Below are 8,644 nucleotides of genomic sequence, written 5' to 3'. Positions count from 1 at the left end.
GGCGCCACTCGGTTTCGCAAGCGTTGACTGTCCGCTAGTAGCAGCAGTGGCGGTTATCGATATGTAGTAACTGGTGCCCTGTCTTTGGGGCGACGTCGTTGTCTTGCCGGATCGTGTGAGTGGCAAGTTCGGTTGGGGACTGAGGAGAAGGCAGGTCCACGCAGTGCGCGAACACGCCGGGACCGCTGGCAGCACGCTTGGACTGCCGAATGGTGGTCACGAGGGTGCAAGACTTCGTCGTAAACCGGAACCAGCAAGCCTTAAGATGAGTGCATTTCAGTGCAAGTAGAGAAACCTCCCCCACTGTGTTATCCCACGATTCTCCAGTGATTTGGGTTCGTGTTACTGCTCATAGTGTCGCCGAGGGGAAGAGCAGCGAGTAGAGTGCTTGGGGAAGAAGGATTTGATTAGCTTTCTTGACTTCTTATTACTAATTACTGCGTTCAACTTGTTACAATTTGTTAAGTTCAACCAGCGGTAATTTTTATTGCCTGGTGGCCGCTAACGCCCCCAAATGAGATTTTCACTCTGCTTCGGAGTGTGCGCTGATATGAAAGTTCCTGGCAGGTTAAAACTATGTGCCGGACCGAGACTCGAACTCGGGACCTTTGCCTTCCGCGGGCAAGTGCTCTACCAACTGAGCTACCCAAGCACGACTCATCCCCGTCCTCACAGCTTCACTTCCGCCCGTACCCCGTTTCCTACTTTCCAAACTTCACAGAAGCTCTCCTGCTCAGTTGGTAGAGCACTTACCCGCGAAATCCAAACTTCCCTACTTCGAGTCTCGGTCCGCCACACAGTCTTAATCTGCCAGGAAGTTCCGCTAACGCCCAGTTAACTGCCCTGCGGGTTGGTTCTTCTACTCTGGTGGTAATGATTTCTTTCTCGTTCCAGGGACTATATACGTAGTATTCTGGACGTACTGCAGACCGCCGTTTCCGGCTTTGGCTTGTTCCATCGTTGCACTTGGTTTATCGGCCGTCAGATAGATTCAGCAAGATTATCATTAGTCACCCGTTAGACTGCCAATAGTCTGAGTTACCATTTTGTGAAGTGAATGCAACTCTTGGCTGCCTGTCTCATCGCTCGCGAAAGTGTTTGTTGCCAGACTTTCTCAGAGGTCGATCCCTGGAGCACAGTCTGAATCAGTTGCTTGTTTTTTTTATTAACTTTTGCTATTGTATTTGCTGTTTTACAGCGGGTTTCAAAATTTTTTTATATTACTGCCGTTCCTGTCGTGTAAGGCGTTCAGCTGTGATTGTGGTTATTAGTCTTAAAATGCTAATTTGGTATTTGTATTTTAGCAGTAAGCCTTAAAACCATATTTACTGCCATTCCTGGCGTCTGATGTCTTCTGCTGTGTTTGTCGCAACTTACCTTAATATTTCAATACCTGCAAGTTGTAAATTGCTGCGAGTTCTTAAACAATTCTTAATTTATTGCCATTCCTGGCGTGTATGGCCTTCTACCCAGATCACAGTGCCTTGTTTTTAAAACATTATCTGCTGTATCTGTATTAATGTTTATTTGCTAAATTGTAATTCAATGAAAACACTAAGCCTTACACTGTTGTCTATTCCTTCATTAATAATGTGCGATATTTTTTATTTATTTTTGTTTCTGGAATTACTGGTTTAAGATAAATTGTGGGTAATTGTAAAAGGCAACCAAAGTAACTGATTCCGCTCCCGTCCGCAATCGTAACCGAATCCTGTCTTCCCTTGATTAACAGGTTTCAACTGGTAGTGTGCTTACGATTGTAATGTCACCATTTCAGTTACTGTTGGTTCGATTTGTTGAACTCTGTTAGTGTTTGTCTATTTCAGCCTTTAGTACTGTGTTCTGTTTCAGGTGATCAACTCTGCAATGGTGATCAGGCAGTGCCCCGGGATCAAACTATTGAGGAAGGACCACCTCACTTACGAGCTGGCGATAAGAAACCAGCCTATTGAGGGTAGTGTTCCGGACTTAGCAGCCCACCTACGTGCTACTGTTCTTCAGCCGGTTGACGTCGTGCCGAATGTTGTGGGTGATACAAAGGCTGTTAAGAGTCTTAAGTACGACATCAGCTCTTTAGATGGCACTGAACCTAATGGCAGTCATTTAGACAGGGTGCGGGCACAGTTGATACATTTGACCAACCCGATATCTGATTTAAGTGCATTAAAGCTAGAGAATCGTGATAAGGAATCAACCGCTGATTTGGGGTCCTTGGTTAATAAAGTGCAGTTTAAGGTCACATGTTTAGAGCTCGATGGGAAGAGGCCGGGGGAGCAGGATTTGTTATATTCCGGGCGGTGAACTAGCGAGCCCAGGGATGACACCCTTATGTCCTCTGAGGGGTTAACTGGGGCGTTTGCTAAATTACCTAATCCTCTGGTGCATCTGTTTCGAGACATCACAGAATTAGCAATAGACCGACTCGAGCTAATTCAAATGTTGTTATGGTAGTTGGTTCGCTTTGATCAATATGCTGATGTGTTTGGCGTTTCACATCAGATAATTTGGTCTCTGTTGTGGCTCTGAGCACTATGGGACTTAACATCTACGGTCATCAGTCCCCTAGAACTTAGAACCACTCAAACTTAACTAACCTAAGGATATGACACAACACCCAGTCATGGTCTCAATTGTGACCAGCGAAAGATTGAGCACGGGAGTTCGTAAACAGCGCGAATGTCGCTATATTAGGCAGATGCTGTAAGATTATCGGTAAAACTGGTCTTGTCTTGGGTTATTCGTGGTACACCTTTTTCTTTAAGTTCGCTTCTGGTCAGAAAATTGGGTTCTGTGAGTGTGCTAAACGTAAGGAGCATCGAGATGCCAGAATTCTGGTTGTTGATGCTGAGGTTAGTGAGTTTGATCTCACCCATCTTTCTTCCCAGCAGGCCTCTGAAGTTGATGCTGAGGTTAGTGAGTTTGATCTCACCCATCTTTCTTCCCAGCAGGCCTCTGAAGTAGCGGGTTTGCTGGTGAGGTTCCCAGAGCTTCTCTGTGATAGATTGGGGGTAACTAATGTTCTTGACTACCATATTCGCCTGTCTGACCATGTTCCCGTCAGGCAGTCCCCCCATATCGCCTCTCACCGCCTAAGATGAAGATACTAAGGGAAAAGATCTCCAAAATGCTTGAGCAGGGAGTTATTAGTCTTTTTACATCTCTTATGCCTTCCCTATATCCCTCGCACCTAAGGATCAGGGGCGGGGCTTTCGACCTGTTGTTGACTACCGTCGCCCAAATAAGAAAGTTGTCCTCGAGTCGGTTCGTTTACCTGATTTTAGTAACTCTTTTACTTGGTTTACCGGGGATAACTGGTTTACAGTGCTCGACCTGAATCAAGCCTATTATCAGATTCCCTTAGCCGAAGAATGTAAAAACGTTACAGCATTTTGTACTGATTGGAATCTGTTTGAGTCTAATAGGGACCCCTTTGGTTTGGCTACTGGCGCAGCCATCCTTACTCGTTTGCTGGATAATATTCTTGAGGACTTAAAATTAATCTGTGTTCACTATTACCTGGACTATTTGGTAATTTATAGTCGTTCGTTTCAAGGGCATTTCGAACATATCCAGTAAGTTTCTGCTAGGTTGTGGGGGGCCGGTTTGACTGTTAAACCCAATAAGGTGACATTAGCCAGGCAGCAGCTATCCTTCTTAAGTCACCCAGTATCAGGACAGAGTATTCGCACTGATCAGGAGCGGACTAAGGCCTTGAGAGCCCTTCCGCCACCCACTGATAAGCGAGGGATTGCCAAGTTCATAGGGATGGCGAATTATTTTAGGCTTGCCCCTAATTTTGCTCACTTGACGGCTCCTTTAAATGAACTGCCCCGAAAAGGGGTGCGTTTTCAAAAATTGTTCAATTATGTGTGAAATCTTATGGGCCTTAACTGCTAAGGTCATCAGTCCCTAAGCTTCCACACTACTTAACCTAAATTATCTTAAGGACAAACACACACACCCATGCCCGAGGGAGGACTCGAACCTCCGCCGGGATCAGCAGCACAGAACATGACTGCAACGCCTTAGACCGTGCGGCTAATCCCGCGTGACAGTTCGAGGGCCAAAGGCAACCATTAGCATACGTGTCTCGCCGGTTAACCAGCGCCGAGCTTAAATATTCTGTTTACTAATGAGGAGAATTGGCCGTCTTGTTCGCGCTGGATAAGTACCGGTTTTATCTCGAATATAGAGTATTTCAGTTAGAGACTGACAATCAAGCCTTAAGGTGAGTGCTACCCAGGCCGTGTAAAACTGGCCGCATCGCGAGTTGGGCGGTACGCATTTCGGCGTTTCATTTCGAGGTTAAGCAAATTAGAGGCACTCAGAATGCGCTCGCGAACGTTCTCAGCCGTATGTTTACTGAACAACCATCTCTTAAGAGCGCCCAAGACGCTTCGTAAGACAATCCTAGTTGTGTTGTGTTAGGCGGTATTCCTCATTTGTTTAGCGACATTGCCGACCATCAGGATCAGGACCTTACTTTGGGACCCGTTAAGAAAAGGCTTTCGGCAGGAGAGCGTTTGGATGAATACATTATCAGGAAATGCATTTCGTGTAAACGGGAGGGACGTACCAAGGAGGTTAATATCTGTCTACCAGGCACCCTACACCGTAGTACGCCCCGTTTTCCGTTATTTTCGCAACTCGTTGACTGGCGGGCATTTACGAACCTATACGACCTTGAAGAAGATTAAGGAGCATCTGATTTGGCCGTCTATTGATTCTGACGTTAGAGAAATTGTTTCTCAGTGTCACTTGTGTCGTGTGGCCAAACCGAATAACGCTCTTCAACAGTGGTTTCTTAGTTCTGAGCGTGAATCTTGCCCCATGGACAAACTCTATATCGATTATGTGGGGCCCTTACCTCGCACCAAAAGAGGCCATCGGTATATATTAGTTATTATTTAAGCGTTTCCGAGGTTTAACTGGCTTCTTCCGAGTCGTAATTTGCCTGCTGCTACCACCATTGCGCATTTAACTAACGTTTTTAGTGTTTTTGGACGCCCTAAGCAAATCGTTAGTGATAATGCGCCGCCCTTTCTTTCAGGTCCCTTCAAGGCCTTGTTTTCAAATCGGTGTTAAGCATGCAACTACCACTCCGTATCACCATTACTCTACCACGCAAACATAGGAGTTACACTCGTCTGGTGTGAGACGTTCCCTGTGGGGTCTACCGAGGACCGAACCGCACAATAATCCTGGGTTCGGTGTGGGGCGGTGGAGAAGTGAAGTGGACTGGGGTGGTCGTCGTGGGGGTTGTGGACCACTGCGGCTGCGGTGGGGACGGAGCCTCTTCGTCGTTTCTAGGTCCCCGGTTAACATACATACAATACAATACAATACTACTCCGTATTATCTGCAGGGGTCCTTTGCGGAAAGGGTCAATTATTACCTTAAATCCGCACGCATTATCTTTCATCAGAAGTCTCCTAGCAAGTGGGATTCTAGTCTGTCTTTGCTCACCTTTGCCTTAAATATCGCCAGACATGAGGCTTTGGAGGCTACTCCGATTTACTTGAAGTTTCCTTATCCTGTTAATTTCCCTCTTTCTAACTTATGGGGGATTCAAGATCTAATTCCTCAGGTCGTCAAAAAAAACTGGAATCGTGCGAGGTGCAATATTCTCATGGCCCACAACAGACAAGCTGGTAATCGTAATCGACGACCTTCATGGGTAAGATGGGAGATCAGGTGTATGTCCGTAATTTTCCTGGGAGGGAAGTGCGTGTTGGCAACCTTGGTAAGTTTACTCCCCGTTTTCTGGGCCCGTGTACGATTATGCACATTTTAGGCACAGTTAATCTTCTGGTTAAGGACAACCGTACCGTCAAGCAATTGTTTGGTTAGGCCGCTAGTAGGGTTTCCTAAGACCACCTCCCTCTCCCTCACCCCCTCCTCACGAGGTTTTCCTTGGGAGAAGGGAGGTTGAGCTGTGCTGCAGCTCGCGTTGGTCCTGTTTGTAGGTTTCTACCCTCTGTTGGAGGCCAGACGAAATCCTTTGGTTGGCATGGTTGTGGATGTTTGTTGTGGTTGTTTGTCTTCTTCTCGTGTTGACGGGCGCCACTCGGGTTCGCAAGCGTTGCCTGTCCACTAGTGGCAGCAGCGACGGTTATCGATATGTAGTAACTGTTGCCCTATCTTTGGGGCGAAGTTGTTGTCTTGATGGGTCGTGTGAGTGGCGAGTTTGGTTGGGGACTGAGGAGATGTCAGGTCCGCGCAGGGCGAGAATATGCCCGGACCACTGGCGGCAGGCATGGACTGCCGGATGGAAGGGGTGTGGTCACGAGGGTGAACGACTTCGTCGTAAGCCTCATCCAGCAAGCTTTAAGAAAGTACATTTCCATCCAAGTAGAGAAACCTCCATCATTGCGAAATCTTGCGATTCTTCAGTGACTTGGTTTCGTGTTGCTGCTCACGGTGTCGCTGAGGCGAAGAGCAGCGAGTGGAGTCCTTGTGAAGAAGGATCTGATTAGCTTTCCCGACTTCTTATTACCATTTGCTGCGTTCAACTTGTTACAATTTGATAAATTCAACCAGCAGTAAGTTTTATTGCCCCAGTTACCTGCCCTGGGGATTAGTGTATATAACGGCAGTGTACATTTCCTCGCCTTGCCGCACCTGTCCGGTGAGGCATGTAGTTTCGACAACTTTCTTGATTGTAGGCCGGTTGGTGATTCTTCTACTCTGGTATATCTTTCTCGTTCCTGCCGGCCGGTGTGGCCGAGCGGTTCTAAGCGCTACAGTCTGGAACCGTGCGACCGCTACGGTCGCAGGTTCGAATCCTGCCTCAGGCATGGGTGTGTGTGATGTCCTAAGGTTAGCTAGGTTTAAGTAGTTCTAAGTTCTAGTGGACTGATGACCTCAGAAGTTAAGTCCCATAGTGCTCAGAGCCATTTCTCGTTCCGGGGGCTCTAAACACAGTATTCTGCACGTAGTGTAGACCGCCGGTTCCGGCTTTGGCTTGTTCTATCGTTGCACATGGATTATCGGACGTCAGGTAGATTCACAAGATTATCTTTAGTCATCCGTTAGACTACCACTAGTCTGAGTTACCATCTTGTGAAGTGAATGCAACTCTTGGCTGCCTATCTCATCGCTCACGAAAGTGTTTGTTGCCAGACTTTCCCAGAGGTCGATTTTTTATTAACTTTAGCTATTGTATTTGCTGTTTTACAGCAGGTTTCAAAATTTTTTATGTTTTTTCCGTTCTTGGCGTGTAAGGCCTTCATCTGTGATTGTGGTTATTCGTCTTAAAATTCTAATTTGGTATTTGTATTTTGCAGTAAGCCTTAAAACCTTATTTACCGCGATTCCTGGCGTCTGATGCCTTCTGCTGTGTTTGTCGCAACTTACCTTAATGTTTCAATACCTGTAAGTTGTACATTGCAGCGGGTTCTTAAACAATTCTTAATTTATTGTCGTTCCTGGCATGTAAGGCCTTCTACCCATATCACAGTGCCTTCATTTTAAAACATTATCTGTTGTATCTGTGTTTAATAGTGATTTGTTAAATTGTAACTCACTGGAAACACTATTACTTATACTGTTGTTTGTTCTTTCATTAATAACGTGTGGTATTTTTTATTTATTGTTGGGACTGGAATTGCTGGATTAAAATGAATTGTCTGTAATTGTAAAATGCAACCAATAGTAACTGATTCCGGCCCCTGTCCACAATCGTAACCGAACCGTGCCTCCCCTTGACTACCAGGTCTCACCATGTTTCACTTCCACATGATGCTGTGCTCCAAACGTACATTCTCAGAAATTTCTTCCTCGAATGAAGCCCGCATCTCGTGGTCGTGCGGTAGCGTTCTTGTTTCCCACGCCCGGGTTCCCGGGTTCGATTCCCGGCGGGGTCAGGGATTTTCTCTGCCTCGTGATGGCTGGGTGTTGTGTGCTGTCCTTAGGTTAGTTAGGTTTAAGTAGTTCTAAGTTCTAGGGGACTTATGACCACAGCAGTTGAGTCCCATAGTGCTCAGAGCCATTTGAACCATTTGAACCTCGAATGAAGACTTATGTTTGATAATAGTAGACTTCTCCTGGGCAGGAATACCCTTTTTGCCAGTGCTTTTGATTTTCTCTTTGCTCCATCCATCGTGGATTATTTTGCTGCCTAGGTTGCAGAATTCCTTAACTTCATCTACTTCGTGACCATCACTCGTGAAGTTAAGCGTCTCTCTGGTCTCATTTCTGCTACTTCTCATTACTTTAGCCTTTCTTCGATTTACTCTCAATCCATATTCTGTACCCACTAGATTGTTCATTCCGTTTAGCAGATAATGTAATTCTTCTTCACTTTCTCCCAGAATAGCAACGTCATCTGCGATTTGTTTCATCGCTATCCTTTCACCTTGAATTTTAGATTCCACTCCTGAATGTTTCTTTATTTCCATCATTGCTTCTTCGATGCACAGATTGAACAGTAGGGGTGAAATACCTCAACCCTGTCTTGGTCGTGCACTCTTATTATTCCTATTCCCTCTTGGCTCTCGTTGTTGTTGTTGTTGTTGTTGTTGTTGTCTTCAGTCCTGAGACTGGTTTGATGCAGCTCTCCATGCTACTCTATCCTGTGCAAGATTCTTCATCTCCCAGTACTTACTGCAACCTACATCCTTCTGAATCTGCGTAGTGTATTCAT

At 46.0% G+C, this 8,644-nt stretch overlaps 1 non-coding gene across 1 annotated transcript; it reads right to left on the bottom strand.

Annotated features, from left to right (window-relative positions):
* Nucleotides 1–578: 578 nt before the first annotated feature.
* Nucleotides 579–653, bottom strand: Trnap-cgg. Its single transcript has one exon. It is a non-coding gene; the product is annotated as a tRNA-Pro (tRNA).
* Nucleotides 654–8,644: the final 7,991 nt, after the last annotated feature.

The sequence above is a fragment of the Schistocerca americana genome, chromosome 2 (assembly GCF_021461395.2).
Source record: "Schistocerca americana isolate TAMUIC-IGC-003095 chromosome 2, iqSchAmer2.1, whole genome shotgun sequence".
Lineage (NCBI taxonomy): Eukaryota > Metazoa > Arthropoda > Insecta > Orthoptera > Acrididae > Schistocerca > Schistocerca americana.
Note: the sequence above shows the minus strand (reverse complement) of the source record. Positions and strands in the feature narration are given on the sequence as shown.